This window comes from Crocodylus siamensis, chromosome 1 (assembly GCF_052110815.1).
Source record: "Crocodylus siamensis isolate JL-2025a chromosome 1, ASM5211081v1, whole genome shotgun sequence".
NCBI classification, from domain to species: Eukaryota; Metazoa; Chordata; order Crocodylia; family Crocodylidae; genus Crocodylus; species Crocodylus siamensis.
The window spans coordinates 339,320,031-339,344,369 of NC_143395.1; the positions used below are offsets into that span (position 1 = coordinate 339,320,031).

Consider the following 24,339-nt stretch of genomic DNA (forward strand, 5'->3'; position numbering starts at 1 on the left):
CAAGGGCATGAAAATAGATAGTTACTACAGAGCAGCTGATTTACAGCAACTCATTTCTCCCCTTTAGCTAATCGTAACTCGTGTGCTGTTGCTTTCAAAATCAGCATCAGTATAATCATGCTAGCATAAATTGGAGATTGGACTCAGCTTTACCAGTAATATCATAGTATCGTAGTACTTAGGGTCAGAAGGAACCTAAACAGATCATCAGGACCTACCCCCTGCCCTGAGCAGGAATGGGTGCCAGGATCATATCACCCCAGCCAAATATCTGTCCAGCCTCCTCTTGAAGACCAAGATAAGACAGCACCTCACTTGGGAACTCATTCCAGAGCCTGGCAGTCCTAACTGTAAAGTAATGTCTCCTGATGTCCAGCCTGAACCTTCTCTCTAACAATTTGTGGATGTTATTCCTAGTAACCCCAGGTGGTGCCCGGGGAAAACAGAGCCTCCCTCAATTCCTGATGGTCCCCCCCGGTGAGTTTGTAAACGGCCACCAGAACCTCTGGTGAGTAAGTAAGAATACAAGTCAGTAGGACCGGATGATCTTCATCCAAGAGTGCCAAAGAAGCTAGCCAAAATCGTTGCGGGACCCCTGGCAAAACTCTTCCACAACTCATGGTGCTCTGGAGAATCCCAGAGGACCGGAAAGGGGCCAATGTTGTGCCCATCCACAAGAGTGGCAGAAGGAAGGACCCAGGTAACTATAGGCCAATCAGCCTAACTTCCATCCTAGGGAAAATCCTGGAAAAGTTCATCAAGGAGTCTATCTGCAATAAGCTTGCAGAAGGTAAGATTCTGAATGACAACCACCATGGCTTCACCACAGGCAGTTCTTGCCTTACCAACCTCATCTCCTTCTATAACCAGGTAACTTGCCAACTTGACACAAGAGAGCAAGTTGACATTGTATACCTAGGCTTCCAAAAGGCCCTTGATCTAGTATCCCACGATGTCCTTGTGAAAAAATTGGAGGATTGTAGGCTTAACTCTGAGACAGTCAGGTGGGTGAGAAACTGGCTGCAGGATAGGACCCAGAGAGTCTTAGTGAACAGATATGGGTCATCTTGGTGAGAAGTAGGCAGTGGTGTCCCGCAGGGGTCGGTGCTTGGTCCAGTACTTTTCAACATCTTTATTAACAACTTGGATGTGGGGATGAAGAGCTCACTGGCCAAGTCTACAGACAACACCAAATTATGGGGTATCCTGGTCACACTTGAAGATAGGCTACAGATACAGGTGGGTGGATACAGGTTAGCAAATTGGGCGGACTGGAATCTGATGAAGTTCAACGCTGAGAAATGTAAAGTGTTCCACCTTGGGATGAGCAACCCCCAACACACCTACAGGCTTGGCAGCACCAAACTGACTAGCACCACAAATCAAAGGGACCTGGGGTTAATAATAGACCACAATATTAATATGAGTCAGCAGTGCAATACTGTACCTGATAGGGCAAATAATCCTCTGGCATGCATCAATCAATGCATCTCCAGCAAAGCCAAGGAGGTGGTTCTTCCGCCCTACTCAGCACTGGTGAGACCACAGCTATAGCACTGCATCCAGTTCTGGGCACCACACTTTAACAAGGACACGGACAAGCTTGAGAGAGTCCAAAGAAAAGATATGCGTATGATCAGAGTCTTACACTGCAAGCCATAGGAGGAAAGGCTGAGGGATCTAGGACTCTTGAGCCTGACGAAAAGAAGGCTGAGAGGGGACTTGGTAGCAGGTTACCGCTACACTAGAGGAATACATCAAGGGCTTGGTGATCAACTGTTCACCAGGGCACACAAAGGGAAAACCAGGAGTAATGGCCACAAACTCCTGGAAGAAAAAATTAGGCTCAACATTAGAAAAAGTGTCTTCACAGTCAAGGGTGCCCAGACTGTGGAATAAAGCTCCCTCCAGAGGTGGTGCAATCACGAGCACGTGCACACACATACACACGTGGTGCCTCCTGCCTTCCAAGTGCCCTCCTCCCACTCCCCCTCAGCCCCAAGCAGCCCCTTGCAGGCAATTTCCCACTTCTAAGGGGGGGGAACCTGCATTTTTCTCCTTTAAAAAGGAAAAATTGTGTTTTTGTGCAGGAAACGGAAAACCTGGATCCCTGATAACTACAAAGCTCAAGAAGCTGGAGCTTTAAAGGAAAAGAGCAAGTATTGGGATACGCATGATAAAGCTGTAAGTCAGCAACATAGCTATATGTGGGCATTAAAATAATACTTGTAAAATCAGGTATCAGACAGAGGCACTTTTATACATATTTCTATCCTATTCAACGCTTTTATGCAACCACTCACTATCCTGATTTTCTGGGCAGCACAGTGCTGCTTCCAAATTCAGCCTCTACAATCATCAGTTGTGGCAATCTCAGTACTTTGTTTCATCAGTTGGTTTAGTGACCGTATAACCATAGCAACGATTCCGTCAGCCATTTAGTTAGTGGTAGGAACTTTGCCATCAGCACAGAGCTATGTTTCAATTGCTTCATGCATATTTCCAGTCACTCTGAATCTGTCATTGTCTCTAACTGCCCACCCCACACAATGCCCATAGGGTTTCCTTGCTTGCTTTCTGTTTCTATCCCATCACTTTCTTGCTGAGAAACAGCAACATGCCCTCTTCCCTGGATGCAGTGAAAACAGAATATAATCCCAGTATACATGTGTGTTACAATAGAAGTCTTTCAAGACTCAATGACAGAGCTCCTACAATACCTATTCCTGAGTATTTTTCTTCCTGGAGATTTGCTTTCAAGGCAGAAATTATACCTTGAGCCTTAGACTGAAAAGGGGGAAAAGTAATTGCTTTCCTAACTTGTTTTTTTTCAAATGGGTGAAATAAATACGTTGTCAGGACAGTTCTCTGAGCTCATCATATGGTTCACATCTGGAGATCCTATTTCAATTAGTAAACATTTCAATTATCTTCTTTGGAATGTATATATATTTATTAGTACATTCAAAGAAGCTATTCAAAAAATAAGAAGTATAGAACCAGAAACTTTCCACAAGAATCCAATGGGTCCATAATTTATAAACAACTGAGAAATTATTTTTATTATTATTATTTATTTTACAATTTACATTTAAAACATCAAAACTTAAGGTAAAAGTAAATTTCACTACCATAACCATTAGCTAATATATTCTACATTCAAGAGTAAAGGTCTAGCCTAAAAGAGTTTCTTAGTCAAAAGCCCTTCTGTTTTCCAAAACAGTTCAAGTAAATAAGCCTCCATTTAAAACTTGATTTGTAATATTTTTTCAAAAGCCATTACTTAAGTTGAATACGCATCTACATTGTAATCAGTACTCATAATGATTCTGGTTAGGTAAGCAAAATATTGCACAGTATTTTCTTAGTTGTAATTTTTTGCAAATTATTTCAAATTCTTGCAAAAACCATTTTAAAATGTATAAAAGATGCTCTTTGATACCCAGAAGAAAGAGATAAGAGTTATTTTGGTCTGGACTCCAAAGTGAAAGTAATAAAAAATTGACAACTTTAATTTCTTCATTATACGTAGCCCTCTGGTATCTAAGCACTGTGATTTCCCAGACTTTCAAGCACATTGTTTTAGGGAGGAACTATACAACAATGAAATCCCTACATTTGATTGTCTCATTTGTAACAACGACAAACAAGAGCAAAATCCTCTTCCCACACTTTAAGTAAACCAAAGTACAATTATACAACTTTAAATACAGCAAGATGTTTGATCAAATGACTTTGTAGCTTTAGTATTTCTATAAAGCATTCACTGAATAAATCTGGAGGGGGAAGGTTTTAAAAGGAGCTAAGTCAGCTCTAAGTCTAGAGAAACTTTTAAAAAAATGAATCAGTTCGGCAAATGTGGAAGTAACTAGAGGAGTTCTGAAGTCTTGTAATTTATTTCACATGAATCAATTTATATTTTAAACTGTTAGATAAGGCCTCAGAGTTAACTCAAAAGGAATGAGACAAATATCAGACTAGCGTAAATTCTTACAGCTTCATTTAAAATTGCTAACCAGACTGTCAAAAGGATGACTGCGCACAAAAGTTTGCTAAGACCTTTTCCAACTACCCAGTTGGTCTAATAAAATATATCGCCTCTACTCAAAGAACCTTGCCTGCCTATGTCCTTAGAGACCAGCTCAGTACAACCCAAAAAGCCAGTAACCAGACTGTCTAAATTGCTATATTGCAACATCTTCATTTAGCACAATTTGGCAATATATTGTATGGGGTTGTTTGGCACACTGAATCTAAATGAGAGGCAGAATCCTTCTCGGGATTCCTATTATGTAGCTGGCAGGTTCTAGGGACAGAGGTAAGACTGTTTATGTTTAAAAGGCAAATGCACAACTGATCTTTCTAAATCTTTTAGTGAAAGATTGTTTTGAGAACTGTCTTTGTGATGAACACAAAAACCTGTGACGTCAAAGTGAGAAGGCACAAATTATGTTAACTCCTACAAAGCAGGAACAGGATATTCTACCTCAGGTTTCCTGGTTCATTTTGCCAGGCAAGTGTTTTATTAACTAATTAACAAGCAAGCAAGCACAAAGCCTTTTTTCAAAACTTCACTGCCAGAGCAATCCCCTTTGCAAGCCCAAGATTTAAAGCAAGTTTGCAAAGGTGCTCTCCTACATTTGACTTCTGAAATGTCCTTATCTGAACAACCGAATACCAAATTGCGAGCCCAAAAGCAGTGTTCTGAAGCCTTAACAACCACATCTGTTTCTTTTTCCCCTAGCTCAGAGCATGTCATTTCTTTTTACCTGATGGGAAGGTGCATTTCCAATCTGTCTGGTGTCCTCAGCAGGAGCACAAAAGGAATATACGATCTCATGTGTCAAACAGCATTTCACAGAAGTGTAAACAGGCTGAGGATACAATCTGTTAATGTATTCATAGATGTTAGGGGCTGGAAGGGACCTCACAAGATCATTGGGTCCAGCCCCCCTGTACTCAGGCAGGAAAGGCTGCTGGGGTCAGATGACCCCAGCAAGGTGCATGTCAAGTTGTTTTTTAAAGATCTCCACGATAGGTGATTCTACCACCTCTTCCAGGAGTCTGTTCCAGACCCTCGGCACTCGAATCATAAAGAAGTTTTTCCTCACGTCCAACCTGAAATGATCTTCAAGTAGTTTATGTCCACTGGTTCCCATCTTCCCCTGGGGTGCCTTGGTAAGCAGGTGTTCCCCCAGGCCCTGATGTACGCCCCTTGTATACTTATAGGCTGCCACCAAGTCCCCTATAAAAGTCTTCTTTTCTCCCAGCTGAACAGTCCCATGTCTTTCAGCCTCTCCTCGTATGAACCACTCTCCAGATCTCTAATCAAAAATATGGCCCCTTCTCTGGACTCTCTCAAGCTTCTCCACATTCTTCCTGAAGCGCAGCACCCAGAACTGCAATCCACCAAAGCTGCGACCCCACCAAAGCCAAGTAGAGTGGTAGGATGACATCCTTAGATTTGTTTGCATGCCAGAGTTTTGTTTGCTCTGCCAGATACGGCATCACATTGGCAGCTCATGTTCATTCTGTGGTCTATCACAACCCCCAGGTCTCTTTCAGTTGTGGTGCTGGCAAGTGTAGCACTGCTGAGCCTGTAAGTGTGTTCCGGATTATTTCTCGTTGTGGATTATATCACATAATCACATATATGATTATTATAATGTATGAGGTTGTGTTATGGATTAAATTGCATAAGGTAAAAATCAGTTCTCACAAAAACAGCTCCTACTGTTCACTTGCTGTAACATGCATAAGGCACAAGATTTTCCAAAAAAAGTGAGGCCTGATACAGACTTTAGAGACAAACTTCTTAGCCACCAATTAAAATAAACATCTTGGCCTAGCTCTGTTATAAACAAATCTTGAAAGACAAGTTCCATTATTGCAGTACTAGAGTACAGATTGCTTACTCTAACATAGCCATCTACTGCCAAACCATTTCACTGGCATTAAAGGCATAAATGACAGTTTTTTACCTTTAAAAATGAGAGATCAGAAAGATTAGCCTACAGTCATCCAAAGCTACTGGTACTTGCTTCTGAATGAAAGGAGTTTGAAATGCTTTACCTTGTATACAATAACTGTGCACCTTTAGCAATTCACCTTAAATTTTTCTGAATTTACTCAGATAAACAGGGCCCTACAATGGGAAAAGATAATGCCTGAAGCACAACTGCGAGGTCAACTGGATACACGTATATCATTTTATTAACACGTTTGACTATAATTATCACTGTAATTCAAGAGGTGTTTACCCATATATAGGGACCTACTATACAACATTAAGGTCGACAAGGCTCTTAGGGTAATAACCAGCCAATAAAGGAAGAGCTATAGTTATCCTTATCCATGAAGACTACATAAAAGAAGCCAAAAGACAACTTCACAACATTAAGATTGGCATCTTTCATCAGGAGTAATTTCTAGTAATATCCTAAACTGAAACACAACAATATCTTCCAACCTAAAATACAATGTAGATACAATGACTACACTAAGACTATACTGTATTGACAAAGCATGCCTAATAGATACAGCTATACTGGCAAAGTTGTGCTTTTATTGATAGAGTAAAAACATCAGCTAAAAGCAAACAAGCTATATCAGAAAAGGAACAGTTTTGCCCATATGACTGTGTCTACAATGGGGACTTCCAAAAGGACAGTTATGTGAGGATTAGTGCAGATGTTACACTTAGATCAACCTAAGGGTCAGGTTGATCTAAGTGCCAAACCATCCACATGTTCAGGGAGTTAAGGTTATGGAAAAAAAATGGCCAGCCTGATCATAGTTCCCCTGAGGAGATACTACTTAGATCAGGCTACGCCATGCCCAATCTAATCAAATGTGTGTATATGTGCAGAACACAGCTCCAGGGCTGGGAAAGCCCAGCTGCTCACCCTAGCTCTGGGGCTGCCCTTTCCCTACACACCCCCCATCCTAACCAAGCTATTTTTAGCCCTCCAACCACTCTAAGTTCCAAACAAATGGCCTTCTCCTCCCATGGACCCACCAATCCCCCCTGGAAATTTGCCAGCCCTGCCATTCCCCACCCTACCGCCCCCCAACGTGGACCCACACTAGCCCCCCACCCCGACTTACTTAGATCATATTGCCAGCATAGCTTCTAGCACCAACAGATATATGCACAAGCTGGGACCCAATCTATGATCACACAGCTTAAAGTAAGGTAAGGCTTAAAGTAAGCTGGGTGATCACAGATCAGGTCCTGGGAACGTCTGCATGTGTCCTCAATCAAAGATCACACCTTTCACTTTCCCTGAGTAGCGCGGCCATGTCAGCAGCAGTCTGTAGTGTACACCCTGGTCTTACTGATGCTTGTGCAACTGCAAAACACAATAGACAGTAATATCTTATTTTATATTGGTTGAGGTTGGATGAACTTGTAATGGTAAAAGTTTTGTTTGGAGGTTTGTAGACTACGATATAAATTACTAAGGCATCTATTGTTAGAATTTCAGTATGTTCATCATCATAGCTGTTATACTGATGACAAGGTAAGCTTTAATGAAGACTGAACTGTCATACTGGTCATGTGGCTTCTCAATGGTGAGCTTCATCCCTGATATCTGGGTGAGATTATCATTTTTTCTTCAGTGGGTGCATCTATGTGTGTGCTTCCCAGCAGTCAATTAATTAACTCCACACTAAAGCATCACAATCTACATGAGCCAGTATTAGGGTGTAAACTAATTAACTTCACTGTAGGATAGTACTCCGCCGAAACACACATGTAGACAGTGACAGGGGCTGGCTGGAGCACAAGGGTGCTAAAGTGTGGGGGCTACCTGCCACCTAACCCTGCACTTTAGCACCCTGGTGCCCCATCCAGCTCCTCTGCCACTCACGGCTGACTCCTGGGGCCCCCTACCAGCCTGAGGCAGCTTCTGCCCTGGCTCACAGTACCATAGTCCCGGGCGCACATGTAGGTACTGCACCCAGGAGCAGCTGACTATGGTGCAAACTGAGCCAGAGTTTATATTTTGTCACCTTAAAATTACATGTGGATGCACCCAGCGTGTCTCTTGGAGACATAGTACTTGGCAATTACTGTCAGCACACAGTTTGGCAATAATTCCTTGTCTGATGGCTAAAAGCCCTTCAACATTTGCAGGCTCTATTGTCTGTGCCAGACCTTATAAGGACATTTTATGATGCTTATGATGAATTGGCACAGCTTTAATTACAGCTTTGTGTACCGTGTTAGGTATAGCTTTGACCAGGTGACAGATGCGTAGCAGGATTCACAGATCTGAGTAATCTGACAGGGGCTGTGAGATGAATGCTCCTGCTGCAGTCCCCCAAAGCACACAGGCTGTCCCCACAAAACTTCCATGAAAAAAAAACAAAAAACAAAAAAACCTCACTAGCCTTGTCACCAGGCTCCCAATAATTAAGTCGTTTGCACAGGACTACAATGCACTGTTCATGGCAAGCTAATGCAGAGCATAAACTTCCTGTTGTTTACTTGAGATTCATCCAATAAATCCTAAATCTCTAAGTTTACCACAGCCTTATTCTAGGGTCAGTCACTATTTGATGACAAGACTCTCATCGACTAATAAGAGGAAGGTGTCCACATAAGCATCAATGTTCCAGTTTTGACAAATTCAAAAGAATATTTTTGGAAGATCTGGAGTATATAACCTCACAGTTTCCAATCCAGTCCTCAGGATTAAATACATAAATCAGCAATCCTGGTTTTCTCTGCTAAAAAAAAAAAAAAAAAAAAACACTCCAAAAGTTTTAAAGTAACCCAAAGTCCATATTTTTCTGTGATTAAAATGAAACACCACTAACCACTAGTTTCATATTTGGTAGGATCAGAATGGACCTGAGCAGATCATCAAGTCTGACCCCCTGCCATGGCAGGAAAGAGTACTGTGGTCAAAAGACCCCAGCAAGGTGTTCATCCCCTCTCGCCAGCACAGAGGCAGAAAAGGATCTTGGAGTCATTATTGAGGCCAAAATGAACATGGGCTGACAGTGTGGGGAAGTGGTCAGGAAGGCCAACTGTACCTTGGCATGCATCCACAGATGCATCTCAAGCAGGTCCAAAGAGGTGATCCTCCCTCTCTATGTGACACTGGTCAGGCTGCAGCCGGAATACTGCGTCCAGTTCTGGGCACCGCACTTCAGGAGGGATGTGGACAACATGGAGAGGGTCCAGAGGAGGGTCACCCACATGATCAGGGGGCAGCAGAGCAGGCCCTATGTGGAGAGGCTACGGGACCTGAACCTGTTCAGCTTCCACAAGAGAAGGCTGAGGGGGGATCTACTGTCCATTTATAAACTAGTCAGAGGAGACCAGCAGGCATTGGGGGAGTCCCTGTTCCCCCAAGCATTACCAGGAGTGTGAAGAAATAATGGTCGTAAGCTGGCAGAGGGTAGATTCAGGCGAGATATCAGGAGGTCCAAACTTCACAGTCGGGGTGGCTAGGATCTGGAACCAACTTCCAAGCGAAGTGGTGCTGGCTCCTACCCTTGGGGTCTTTAAGAGGAGGGTTCCCCAGCCTGTAGGTATCGTGCGGGTTCTTCCTCCCCAGGTGCATCACCTTGCACTTTTCAGTGTTGAATCTCATCCTGTTCTCATCCGCCCACCCCTGTAACCTGTCTAGGTCCGATTGCAGCCTATTCCTCCCTTCTAGCATGCCCGCTTCTCCCCACATCTTAGTGTCATCTGCAAATTTGAACAGGGTGCTTTTTACACCCCCATCCAAGTCACTGATGAAGATGTTAACAGTGCGGGCCCAAGGACTGAGCCCTGAGGAACCCCACTGCCCGCATCCCTCCAGGTCGAACAAGATCCGTCCACCACCATTCTCTGGGCGCGGCCCTCCAGCCAACTAGTGACCCATTTGTGTAGGTGTCGACGCCACAGTCTCCTAGTTTTTTTAATGAGAATGGGGTGAGAGACTGTCGAAGGCCTTCCTAAAGTCCAGAAAGACTATGCCCACTGCTACCCCTGCGTCCAAGGATTTTGTGACCTGGTCATAGAAGGCCACCAGGTTGGTCTGACAGGACCTGCCTCTAATGAACCCATGTTGGTTGCCCCTAAACATAATCTCCCCTACTGACCCTTCTTGGACATGTGCCAGGATAATTCTCTCAAAAAGCTTACCCAGGATCCAGGTAAGACTGACTGGCCTATAGTTTCCTGGGTCCTTCTGCCTCCCTTTTTTTGAAAATGGGAACCAAATTGGCCCTTTTCCAATCTTCTGGCACCACGCCTGAGCACTCGTAAAGCCGAGCAAGGAGTCTCACAATGACCTCTGCTAATTCTCTCGGCACTCTGGGGTGGAGATCGTCAGGACCTGCTGATTTAAATACATCCAGTCCCTACAGAAGTTCCCTGTGTACACACACACACACACACACACACACACACACACACTGGCATTTCATTTTAGTCATGGAAAAATGTGGATTTTGGGTTATTTTTTAAACCAAAAATTGGAGATTTTTTATATCAGAGAAAACCAGGATCCCTGCATATAAGAGTTTGATATTCTTTCAAATGGGAAGATACAGGACCCAATCCAAACTTAATCAAAGTTTTTTGCTGACTTCAGTATACTTCAGTATGCTTTGGATCAGGGCTTCTAGCACACAACATTTAATTTTGAAAGATTCTAAATACCATCCTCTGCATCACTGCTCTTTTTACCTTAACTCCTCCCAGGGGCCATCACTAGGCTGTTTGCCTCCATCTCTTCTCACTTATGCCAGTTTTTACACTAGTGAAATGACTGATGTCAGTGAAGTTACTTATGATGTGCCAAAGCAGGGATTGGACCTCAGTTTTTTTGGGTGACTAACAACTCCTACAAAGCTGTGGCCCGAGATCCTATTTGAATTTTTCCTGTACAGAGGGCCTAGTCATACAGAAAGCAGTGTACCCTCATACTCGTTAAGGTCTATGGAGATTGATGGCACTCAGTTACTCGCTGTATTGAAGTGGCCTAATCAATCAAGCTACCGTAAAGAGTCTGTTCTCTTTGTATTTGTACATATGAGCTTGCTACTTTGAGGCTATTAGAACAGAAGAGGCCTTTTCATCCATTTGCTTACTATACCAGAAAGAATCAAATGGTTTCACATTTCATTAAGAATACTTTGAGGAATATGAAGCCTCTTTTCCCTAGAGGCTACTCTACTAATATGAGGAAATTTTAGTTCATACAGCAATTCCATTAAATCTTTTGTGTCTGTGTGTTAGAAGGTTTTACTTTAAATCAGGCAAACAGTTAAGACCTGCAACAATGATACTTTACATATAGTGAACTTTTCCCTAGTTTGGGTAATATCATTTTTATCCCTTCCAAAACAGCAACTCCTTTATTCAGCTTGCTCACACTCTCCTCCTCACTGCAGGGAATATTGGAGCTTGCCAGTGGTGTGGGATCGCTGCCTGAGCCGGTAAAGGGCCGGTCCTTTCCCCCCCTGCAGTGGGGGGGTGGGTGCTGAGGATAGCACTCCCAGCCCCATTGAAGCACAGCCTGAACCAGTCCAGGGTGGAAGGTTTTTTTTGTTTTTGCTTTTTTTTGCTATTAGGGCTGGAAGGGACCTAGGAAGATCATCAAGTCCAGCTCCCCACCTGAAGGGCAGGAAGTCAGCTGGGGTCATAGGATCCCAGCAAGATAAGCATTCAATTTACCCATGAAGGTGTTCAATGTAGGTGCTTGATCCACCTCCGATGGCAGGCGGTTCCAGACCTTGGGGGCTCGGACAGCGAAGCAATTCTTCCTTATGTCCAGCCTGAAATGGTCTAGCAGTAATTTATGACCATTCGACCTCGTCATCCCTTGGGGAGCTCTGGTGAACAAACGTCCCTCCAGATCCTGGTGGTCACCCCTAATAAACTCATAGGTGGCCATTAGATTACCCATGAGCCTGCGCTTTTCCAGGCTAAAGAGCCCCATGCCTCTCAGCCTGTCATTGTACAGTCTGTTTTCCTGACCTCTGATCATGCGCGTGGCTCTTCTTTGGACTCTCTCAAGCTTCTCCACATCCTTTTTGAATTGTGGAGCCCAAAACTGGATGCAGTACTCCAGCTGCCGCCTCACCAAGGCCGAGTACAAGGGGAGAATGACGTCCTGGGATTTGCTTGAGAAACATCTATGGATGCAAGCCAGTGTTTTGGTCACTTTACTAGCTGCAGCATCACATTGCAAGCTCATGTTCATCTTGTGATCAATGATGACCCCCAAGTCTCTTTCTTCCATAGTGCTAGCCAGCATAGCACTGCCAAGCCTATAAGGATGCTGCAGGTTTTTCCTCCCAAGGTGGAGAACCTTGCATTTTTCAGTGTCAAACACCATCAGGTTCTTGTCCGCTAAGCCTGTCCAGGTCAGCCTGGATCGCTCGCCTGTCTTCTGGTGTGGATGCTCTGCCCCAAAGTTTGGTGCCATCAGCAAACTTGGCCAGTCCGCTTCTGACTTCAACGTCCACATCATTAATGAAGATGTTGAACAATATGGGTCCAAAGACAGAGCCTTGGGGGACCCCACTGGTCACAGGACACCATGATGAGTGACTGTCATCAACTACTACCCTCTGGGTCCGACCACGGAGCCAATTTCCCAGCCAGAGGATCGTGATGGACCCAAGGCCACAATTGGCCAGTTTCATCAAGAGGTGATCATGGGATACCAGATCGAAGGCTTTTTTGAAGTCAAGATACATAACATCAATCTCTTCTCCCTTGTCCAGGTGATAGGTCACCTGGTCGTAGAAGGAAATGAGATTGGTCAAGTAAGACCTACCTACAACAAACCCGTGCTATCCCTTAGGATGTTGGCGCCGGCCAATCCATATAGGATGGCCTCTTTAATAAACTTTTCTAAGAACTTCTCCAGGATAGAATTCAGACTGATGGGCCTATAGTTTGCCAGATCCACTCTCCTCCCTTTCTTGAAGATAAGCACCACACTGGCCTTCTTCCAGTCTTCGGGCACTACACCAGAGCACCAGGAGTTCTCAAAGATCCGTGCCAGAGGCTGGGCTATGATGCTCACCAGCTCCTTGAGTACCCTGGGGTGCAGATTGTCAGGGCCAGCTGACTTGAACACCTTGAGAGGCTGGATACCTTCCTTTACAAGGTAAGCATTATTGAAGGGCAGGGGATCTCCCTCACCCGGACCGCCCTGTCCCTTGGTGGGCATGGGAGTCCCATGGGACTGATGAAAGACTGAAGCAAACTACCCATTTAATAGGTTGACTTTTTCCTAGGCGTCAGTTGCCCCATCTGGTTCAGCAGGGGTCCAATGTTGGCCTTGCTTTTCCTCTGGCTCCCCACATATCTGAAAAAGGACTTTTTGTTGTCCCTGATGCTTGAAGCTAGCTGGAGTTCAGTTGCAGCCTTGGCTTTCCTGGTTTGCTCCCTGCAGGACCGGACCAGTGCAAAATAACCTTCCTTGGAAGTGAATCCCATCCTCCATCCTTTGTAGGCCTTTCTTTTTAGCCTCAGGAGGTCTGGTAGGTCCCTGGAGAGCCAGAGGGGCTGCTGTGTCCTCTTGCTGCCTTTCCTCCGAGATGAAATAGAATTAGCTTGTGCATTGAGGATCGCTCCCTTGAGGAGCAACCACTCTTCCTGAACTCCCTTCTCTCTGGGGTTGTGGCTCTTTAGGGCCCCACTGACAAGCCTCCTGAGCTTGTCAACGTTGGCTTTCCTGAGCTCAAGGACTTCCATGTTGTTGACTGACTTGCCAGCTTTACGGCAGATGGTGAAGGTGACCAGCTCGTGGTCACTGTCACCCAGCTTCCCATCGATCACCAGGTCACCGATTAGGTCGTCCCCAGTGGCCAGTACCAAGTCGAGCAACGCTTTACCTCTCGTTGGCCCATAGACTTCTTGAGTCACGCAGAGGTCATCCACGCACAATAGGCAGCTTTGCGACCACTCGGATTTTGCCAAGTAATCCTCCCACGAGATGTCCGGGTAACTGAAGTCACCCATGATAACCATGTTCCTGGAGCACGCAGCCTCAGCCAGTTCCCAGGTGAACTCCTGGTCAAGCTCTTGACTTTGGGTGGGAGGTCTCTGGTAGACTCCCACCATTGTGTCCCCTGTGCCGTGTTACTCACGGATTTTAACCCAGAGGGTCTCCAGTCGTCCCCCCGGTCACCAACATCAGCTTGCAGGGACACGTAGCTTTCCTTAACATAGAGAGCTACACCCCTGCCCCTTTTATCTATACGATCCTTCCTGTACAGGGTATAGCCATCTATACCCATGGTCTAGTCATGGGTGGAGTCCCACCAGGACTCCATTATCCCTATGATGTCATAATTATTAGTGTTGGCAGGCCCTTTTAAACTACGTGCATGCGTAGTGGGCCCACCGTCAGGGAAGCTGCACTCGGGCAAGGGTTGTCCCCTTCTGGGGCAAAGGACAGGCTTGTCCATCTTTGTAACCAGCCCCACTGGAGATTGGGGGAATAGCCCCGCTGACATCACAGGGGAAGCCCTGTGCAGGATACCAGGGAAGTTCAGTTCTGGCTCCAGTAAGGCCTTTCCCCAGCTAGCAGGTTCCCCTTCACCTGAAGGAGCCAGGAACATAGACACACCAGAAGTACCCAGCTCTGGCCAGCTGGAGCATCACGGAGACAACTGTAAGAGTGGGATGAGAGAGAGAGTGAGGAGCCCTGGACAAGAAGCTGAGGAGCAAGCAGTGAGAGCTGGTGAGGGGCAGAGATTCTGCCTGCATTTTTGTTTATTTATTCCAAACAGACTTTTAGGCATCCCCAGTTGGAAGACCAGGATTAATCATGTAAGAAAGTACTCCAACTCTAGTCCAGAGATTGAGTGCAGTTTGAAGTGCTCCCAACCTGACCCAGAGCCCAAGAACTGACTGAAAGACACAGAGGTTTATGGAGGGGCGCAACGATAGAGGAACTCCCAATAGGCCCTGTGGAACAGTGTCAGGACAGTGGCCATTGGTAGAGGAGACTGGGCCATCCCCTGTGGGCTATCACACCCGAAAGGAGAGGATATATCAACATCAGATTGATTATTGTAAAGACTGCAATGCTGCACTTGTACGGCAGCAATGGCTACGTGTGTTGAAGTGGACCATGCTGGCCAGCTCTACCATCCTGACAGAGGAGGAGGGCCCTCGCAAAAGAATTCTACAATTTAACATCAAATTGCGGTGGACAAGTCTGGAGGTGGGGCCAGAACTTCCTGCCAGGCTTCACTAACAGGCAATTACCTGGGCATAGCTGTATAGCCTGTAACATGCATTTACTTTTTAAAACATCTTCCTACAATCAATACTGAGCAAAAAAAAAAAAAAAAAAAAAGATGTGAAGAAGACCCAATCACATTTTGCATCAACTGTTTTTCATGAGACAATCACAGTTAGGTACCTATTTATGCCTAATGAGTGGAACAGGGTCTCACCCATCACTGTAATACAGTTGTAGAGACCCTGTAAAGACCCATTTCTTATTGCAAAGAACTCACAGAGCACTGATTTGGTGAATGGCTTAATTCAGGGCAAAACAAGAATTCAGAAACATCCAAACAATTTATTTAGGAAAGAAAAATAAATAAGTTTTGCTGGCTAGAAAAGGACTATGGCACCTCCAGATGTGAAAGACCTAGGTTTAAATCCTCTCTCTGCCTGATTCAGAGCAGGGGCTCAAACTTACTCCTCCCACCCCTCAAAATGGTATCATAACAGCCAAACTAGAAAGCATTCTAAGGTGGATCTATCAAGCTTTTCTGTGAAATCTCTTCCACATATAAATGCCTAACGATCATTAAGCCACAAAAATACAAGTGAGAATTACTACAGACTGGTGGTTATGGCAACACATATGCAATGGTCCCCATTCCAACAAAACTTTGGAAATCAATTTCCAAAGTACTGCTTCAGGTAAGGGACATCTCTCAGGCAGGCAAGTCCTGTATTACTTAGTACCGAAACTAGTAATGAATCAGACCTAACTTAACAGACTGGGTCCAGATACAGATGTTCAAAAAGCCAGAGGCAGAAGCAATCCAAGTTACGTGCTTTACTCTAAGTGCCCTAGGTTAAATCGGTAATGAACAGAAAACACATTCCCCCTTGGGTGTGGCGGGGGACGTGGAGGCTGCCTGCACTAGGTGAAGCCAGCAGGTTGGGGGCACTCTTAAATGCCTCTCAGAGGGCTCCCTGGGCTGACTGAGACTGCTGAACGCAGCCAACCAGCCAGGCCATCCCCAACTGGCTGCCGAGCATGGCCAAGAAGCCCTTCCCCTCCCTCCCTCCCCCAGCAGCATAAGCCACAAGCATGACAGCTGCTGGCACACAGTGAAGGCAACCCTCCTCGGCCATGCCCACCAGCTAAGTTATGCTCTCTGGGGCTATGCCACTCCTGGAAGCATGGGTGCCCTTGGGTGGGCTCCAGCATACCCATTCAGGGACCCCCAGGCCTCTGCAAGCTGGCACAGCCCCAGGAAGAAGGACTGGACTGCGGGGCACAGCTGAACAGCCCTCCCCCACTATTCCCCTGGCAGCATCAGCCACTGTGCTGACTTGGCTCTGTGAGAGCTCAGGGGTGGGGCCAGCTGGGTGCTTGGTTGAAGCAGTCAAACACAAGCCAAGTTCCCTGCAAGGGGGAGCAAAGGTGGGGGGAAGGCACAAAGGAGTCTAAGATGCCAGAGGACAGTGGCCTACTTTAAAAAATCAATAGGGAATCCAGTACAGCAGTTCAACACGCCAGCCTAACCTAAAATAGATTAAGTCCGATACCACATCAATCCAGGTCTTAGACCGGGTTCCGTCATTTTTTAAAATCAGTCTACATGCACTGAACTTCTGTTCTGTTACAGGTATAGCTCAGTTTCTGATCACTTATACCAGTATCTGTGTAACATCTGTACCTAGCCATAAGGTTCTTCTGAAAGAAAATACAGGTAGTGAAGTAATATGTATATATATTTTTTTGTACTTTGACTCTTACCCCTGCCCGTGCAGCTGATGCCTCCTGAGACCACTCTAAGGGAACTGTGCCCCAAATGTGGTGAAGAGATGTATGTGATCACATACACACATCCCTTTCCTCCCTGTATTAGCATTAGTAGCTTTTGCAGTATGAATACTGTTACTACTTGTCATAATTTGAGTGCACTACTATTCTTAGAATTGCATATGGTAGTGAGAGCCAATTGTCCCACAAACAAAGAGCACAATACCTGGCTCCTAGAGTGGACCACAACATTCTTCTCTTAAATATGCGATATTCCTGTCTATCTTAAATATATAGCTAGCACATACCACCCATAGGCTAAATTTGTCTTTTTGCTATGGTTTAGCTTTCTTCATAAGTCACATAAGAAAGAGACTAAACCTCCCTAAGTTTTTTTCCAAACCAAGCTGTTCCTAGAAATTCCCTATAGTTCAATCCTAAATTCCCTCTACCTCTTTGAGGAATGCTCCAACCACAAAAAGCAGTTGACAATAACTCAACTATAATTACCCAGCATCTTTACACCAAGTTGAAGATTCTGACATCAGGATGACTCAAGGAACTCTGCATCTGCTACACAAAGTTCTGAGTCAATCAACTGTCTCTAGTACTTATCCACACAGAAGTAAGTGCTCGATGATCTTCTGAGGTCCCTTCCAGCCCTAAAGTCTTTCTCCTTTTCATAGTACTTAAGTTTCTCTTTTGAACAAGAATGCAAGAGTTAGAAGTTCAGCTCAGATCCATGTTACCAAACAGCCATGTCCTACAGTACCACCAGTGCCCTTGGCTAAATATTCAGGCTGTACGAAGGTTCGGTCCCCGATTTGATTTGGCAGCCAAATCTCCAAACCTGAATCGAATCAGAGGACCCTTGAATCTCTCTGAATGAAATCGGAACACTCCGAATTGATTCGGACATAGACTCGGCTTTAAATGTTTTTTCTACATACTTCTAGGTAGCAGGCGGCTCATGAATGCTGCAATGCTGGGGTGGTTGGAGTGTCCCTCAGAAGCATGCGTGGGGGGCTCCCCATTACACTCAGCAGCAGACCAGGAAGTGGACCAGAAGCACTTCCAGTCCACTGCAGGCCCCCCTGTGCTTGATTGCTGAACATTTCCGGTCCACTTCTGGGTTCACTGCCAAGCACATGGGGAGGCCCCCCGCAATGCTCCTGTGGGACACTCCATCCCCGAACATCACAACATTCATGAGCCATGCTGGTACCTCAAGGCATGTAGAAAAATAATTTAAAGCTGTGTCTGTGGCCAAATCGCCGATTCTCTGAATCAGCATCAAATCTTCAAATTCAGATTTGGCCAAATCAAGTCAGGGACAGTAATCCAAATCAACGAGTCGAATCACTGTCCCCAGTATAGATCGAATGCGAATCCAAATCAAATAGGGCCCATTTCATACACCCCTACTAAATGTAAGTGGTATCACAATGTAAAAAGAAAAGTGTTAAGATGTTCCCTTAAGGATCAAATTGAGCTAGGTGCAAAAAAATACAAAACTACTCTAGAAATGTGTCAGCTATAAAGAATTCCATAAAATGTGATTTTCATACTTTTGAACTTCAAAGAGCAGAGCCATGAAAGTTGTGGATTGAAAAAAAAAACCATGCCTGACAGATAAAATGGCTACTGAATTTAACAGCAAAGTATTTTAAATGAAGCCCAACTATTGTGCCTGCAGAAAAACACATGCACAAAGAAAAAGGCTTGAATCTCAGCAGCAACCTTTGCAAGTCAAGAAGTATAGAACTGTTAGTATTTATGTAAAGACGGATAGCATGATGGATCAGAGAGATGATGCACTGTCTATAACAAAGAGATGATCCCTACCATTCAGATTAACAAAAAAAAAAATCTAAGTATAAAATGACAGACAAAAAGAGCTTCTAACAATACCTGAGAGCACAGTATGATGACAACATAAGAAGCCAAAGTCCAAACACACCAACTGCCTAATACTGTCATTTTTTTCTAGGTAAAAATGCACAAATCAACTTTTCTGAGGAAAGAAAAATAAATAAATAAATAAATAAATAAAAAAAATACACATTTTCACAAGGACTGTAATAACTGTTACAACTGCCATTTAATTTTTCACACTTGCCAACCCCCAGGGCACAATACAATCATATAAAAACAGGACTAAAAAGAGAGCTCAGTAGGTCACCTGGTCTAAATCCTCACTCAAGGAAGGAACATCCCCTCCCTAAACTATCTCAGACAAATGTTTCTCAACCTCATTTAAAGCCTTGCAGGGACAGAAATTCCATGACATTTCTAGGAAATGTTTCAGTTCTTCACCACAGACCATAATTAGAAAGTTCTTCACGATAGCCAGGGTTCCTCGCTCTCTCCAATTTTTAAAAATCCCTAATTTTCAGTTTAAAAAAAAGGAATCCAAAACCCACATTTTTCTGATTTAAATTAAATGTCACATATACCTACATCTATATCTAGATATCTATTAGAGGTGCACTGATACACGGTCCGATACCAGATCAGTACCAATATAAACAAAATTTGCTGTATCGGATACCAGCTTGATGGGGCTAATAATTTGGCCGACAAATGCCCATGCTGTGCACAGCTGCAACAAAGCACTCAGGCAACCAGAAGCAGAGCTGGCAGCGTGGAGATCTGCCTCCAGCTGGTCAGTCCGTTGTGATGGAAAGGGTGGGAAGGGATGTAGGAGGGCCAGATCAATGCCCCTGGCGGTGGGGGAGGGGGCAGGCACTGCAGCCAAGGCAGGGGGCAGACAGAGGCGTGGCTTGTGGGGGGGGAGGCGACTCCTGCTGTTGCTTGCACCCCAGGAGTGAACGGGGGGGTCATGTGCCCCAGGATCTGTGCAGGGCAGGGGGCTGCAGCTGGAGCCATGGCTGCAATAGGCTCTTCTCAGTGGGGGTGGGGCTCAGAGCAGGCACCGATGACGCTGGGAGGATTCTGCACCCACCCCAGATCTCATCACAGCTCCATTCCCAGCAAAAATCTACTGTCACTTATGACAAAAGATGTTTATTGAATCCACAATGTAAGCTTGGATACCACACAAGTATGATTTTATAAAGAAGTGAAAAACAACTATTACTTCTACGCCTGTCAGCCTACTTAAAAAAAAATAATAAAAAAAATTAAAAAATAAATAAATAAAATCAGAGAAAGTTCTTTTCATTTATTTCCATTTGTACTCTGACCTTATCTTTCAGTAGCAAAATAGAGGCACAGTATATTAAACATGGATTTAATAACAAAGCCAAGTCTTGTTTATAAGTGGAAAACATCTTAAATGGAAAAAAAAAAAACAAACCAACCCCAAAATACAAAAAAATCAAAACAACAAATGTAATTAGTTATTTTACATTTATATGTACAATGCATATGTAGTTACGTGTTACACTTAGGCTTATCAAATGATAAATCTTGACAGCTATAAGATGAAGTGCTAATAATTTAAGAGATTATACTAATCATCAAAAACCCATGGCTAATTAGGTCAACTGGCATGATGCCTATTACTGCAACATTACTGAAGTTAAATTAAATGTTTTTGGCATGTTTTTTTTTTTCCAAATGTATCCATATAGCTGTGTTGGACTATGACAGTAAAACTGTTTCACAGCCAAAGAAAATACAGTAGGTTTCTCCATCCAGTGTTCTAGTTTCTAGTGTTTCCTGTTGCATGAAATACCTGATAGGCACATACTGCCTCCTGTGAATTCACATAACAAATATTTGACATTCAAGGATAATGAGCTTGCAGTCAGACATAGCACAAATTGCTCAACAACACCATTTGGCTCTGATAAATGGACACAGATGGTGTGGCATCTTCCACACAGTATTACTATTTCCATTGCCAACAGCTATAAAACACATATCACCCAGGAGAGAAGAAGGAGGAAAGACGAGAATTCAAGGAGATCAACATTGCCACTACACAAAAGACTTGACAAATAAATTTTAGGAAAACTGTAGTTCCTTTAGGGGTGCCAAAATCTCTTACATCTCTTACTTCATGGTCAGGGCGGCTAGGATCTGGAACCAACTTCCAAGAGAAGTGGTGCTGGCTCCTACCCTGGGGGTCTTTAAGAGGAGGCTAGATGAACACCTTGCTGGGGTCATTTGACCCCAGTACTCTTTCCTGCCATGGCAGGGGGTCAGACTCGATTATCTGCTCAGGTCCCTTCCGACCCTACCAACTATGAAACTATATATCCTTAGCTAGCCCATATATACAAAGGCTACCTGTGGTATGAGAACTACAAGGTTCAAATCTGTTTACCTGTTACAGTGCATGAGTGAGGGGGGGTTCTTTTATTTACCAGCTGTATTGCTATTTTTTCTTTTAAAAAAAGCTATTATAAAGCCGTAATCTCTCTCAATCCAACTAGAAATACCTCTCTAAAGGTCTGCATCACAACACCTTTTATTTAAGCTCTTATCCCCTTATCTCAAGTTCTTTCAGTTAGCACTGAAAACTTCAATGGCATCTATGTTTTGTTTAGAACTATGCTTCAGTAATAATCTTAAAACACTAGAACTATTTCTGTACTCTTGCAACTCATAGTCCCCTGATGGCAGTATATATATCCCTTCCATAAAAAAAAATCAGGATTCTATCAGGAATTGAGGAAGAGTATGAAGTACTATAACAGAGACAATTCAAAAATACTAAGACTGACCGTTAAAGCAGTGAAAAATTAATTAGATAGACATTTTAAGGCCAGTGACAGATGTCTAATTCAAGTTGTGATAGGATCCATTACCCAATACCAACAATCATGCCACACGTGCATAGCAGGAAGCATGACTCTGGAATCAGATCCCAAATCACGCCCTATGGCTGATCCAGGAGGAGCCCACCCCCCATACCAGCAAGTAGCAAGCCAGGTGTTCAGCACTCGTGTGGCTAGGAGTGCCAGTCCACTGATCAGAGCTCCCAGCCATGGAAGCACACCAGAGCCCTTCACAGCTAATCAGGGCTTCTAGGCCCAGGAGCACACCAGCCCCATGTTCAATTTAAGTTGCAATGGGACCCAGACACAAAATTACTACACATATTATTATTATTAAATAATGACGTGATAAAACAAGGAATAAGCCCTGTTTTACCACACCACTAACTACATGAACACATGGCCAGGTTATTAGGATGAAGTTACACATTGCATTTAGATCATACTAAATCTGTGCAATGTTAAGCAGTGTTCAGGTTGGAACATGCTGTGAGCAGTGGCATGTTAAAGATCAATACCATTTCTTGCCTGCACAGCCCTGACTTACTGCTAGAGGTCTGGCAAGCAGGGGCATGGCTAAGAGCCAGGGCATTTGGGCTCTCTCTCTGTTCAGGAGCCAGGGCAAAGAGGGGCATCCTGGGATGCTGGGGGACTGCAAATTGCTCATTTTATTTCCATGAAGCATACTGCAGTTACCTAAACACAAGCTAGGTAGCATGGCCTAATTAACCCTTCTCTGAAGTGGTGTAACTTGGAGATCCCCAGAGGGCACTCAGCATAGTTAATAAGCTTTAACATGCAGATGCTTCTGTTTTAAATACCCTTAGTATGGTCTAATGTAATGTGTAACTTCACCATTAGATCATGGCTGTCCAACTTCTAAACAACTAGGGACACCAAGCTGTGCAGCCCATGGGTCCTCCCAGGCTGCACAGTAGCTGCCCTACCCCACAGCACCACACCAAGCACCCTAGCCTTAGCTCCCCCCATCATGGGCTCCCCCACCCACTGGCCTGTGCAGTACAGGCACCCCAGGCCACAGGTTCCCTGGTACTATAAGCTGTGCTTGTGCTAGCACCCTGGGGAGGGGGGCAAGAAACAGAAGCTTGAGGAGGAACAGGAACTCAAAACCTCCAGCTGTTCCCCAGGCCAAAGCAATGAGAGAGGGTGGGGGGTGAAAGGAGCAGTGGCTGGGTGGGAGCCCAAAGGCTGTAAATTAACTACTAGCAGGCTGTATGCAGCCCTGGTCAGCCCTGACTTAAATCATCAACCCAACACTCTGCTTCCATAGCTGCACAAGAAAAAAAACAACCTTCAAACAACTTGGTGGTATGACTTCTGTCGTATTATAGATTTTGAAGGGATGAAAATATACATCTATAAAAGGTGATTACAGCGACTACTGCTGTAGCACCACCTTTGTACAACCTTTCACTGCAGAAACAAAACTAAAAGATCCAAATTATCAGACGAGGATCAATTTAAAATTGGTCACCTGATGCATTCCAGAATTTTTAGAGTATCTACAGGCAAAGTGCCTAGATAGAGATTTCCAAATGTTACTGAGCAGTGTGTTTTACTTTATTTTCTTGCAGATGTTTACAAAGAGCACAAACCTAATCCTTAAAATAGCCTCCAAGTGGCTTTTATAACACAAGGAATCATGTGGGTTTCATTTCTAAAAACCACTTACTGTGTTGCAGGTATATTTACATTAACTCTTATTCCCTCATTTCAAAAGTGTTACGCTTTTAAGTAAATCAATTACGGTATTTAATCTAGGCAAATGTTCAGATTTCAAAAAGACTTCAATATAACAAGATATAACTGAATACTTCCCCTTCAAAACACATTTCACAATTTGAAATATTTACTGTTACATCCCATTCTAATGTAAAAAGTTAAGAATATAAGAGTTATCAGAGATTTTTGAAAAACAAAGTGAATCACAGGAAGAAAATCTTTGCTTAAATCAACTGTACTGATTTATTCTACTTGTTTTTTCAAGAGAAGAAAACTTCCTAGACAAGCATTTTTAGCATATTTGTATCTGAATCAGAAAGAGAAATTCTCTGAATGTGAGAATGGTCAAAGTCATAAAAGTTAACATTGTACTATCAAAGAGGTTTCGAGAATATTGTGTCTGGCTCCTGTCTCTCTACTTCAAAAATAGACATTGAAAAAAAAAATTAAATGCATTCAGAAAAGAAATACACCAATGATTTGAGTATGCTGAGCACCAATACAAATACACAGTGCCAGAGAATGAAGAAAATTAAAGAGCTCCCCACCTAAAAGATATGAAGCCGAGTTTTAGAAGGATTGCTCATTCAATCCCAGCTAAGTAATTTCTCCTTCACAGAAATGCTTTTGTCTCCATTAATACAATCCAGCCTATTTTACTCGCTGTCTAGGAAAGATTGTGTGTGTGTACATTTATGAAACAAAAGTAGCTATTCGCGCTGTCTTACATAATAATATCTTGCCTGCAATTCTAGACAGGGTAACTGATAGGGTTGATCTTATTACTATCACTTTTAGACATTTGTTGTATTATGGATTTTGAAAATGTACTGCATAAGTAAAATTACTTTTATTCTGAAGAAGCA

At 43.8% G+C, this 24,339-nt stretch overlaps 1 protein-coding gene across 4 annotated transcripts in view; it reads right to left on the bottom strand.

Moving 5' to 3' along the window:
• The window catches only part of SLAIN1 (SLAIN family member 1), a 107,433-nt gene that overhangs the window by 53,289 nt on the left and 29,805 nt on the right, over positions 1-24,339 (bottom strand). Inside the window, exon 1 of one of the 4 annotated variants that reach the window (XM_090023860.1) lies at positions 7,274-7,362. The exons of the other annotated variants lie outside the window; for them this stretch is intronic. The gene's annotated coding sequence lies outside the window, so the exon portion shown is untranslated. Of the gene's footprint in view, positions 1-7,273; positions 7,363-24,339 lie in introns of those variants that run through there. 4 annotated transcript variants of the gene reach the window in all.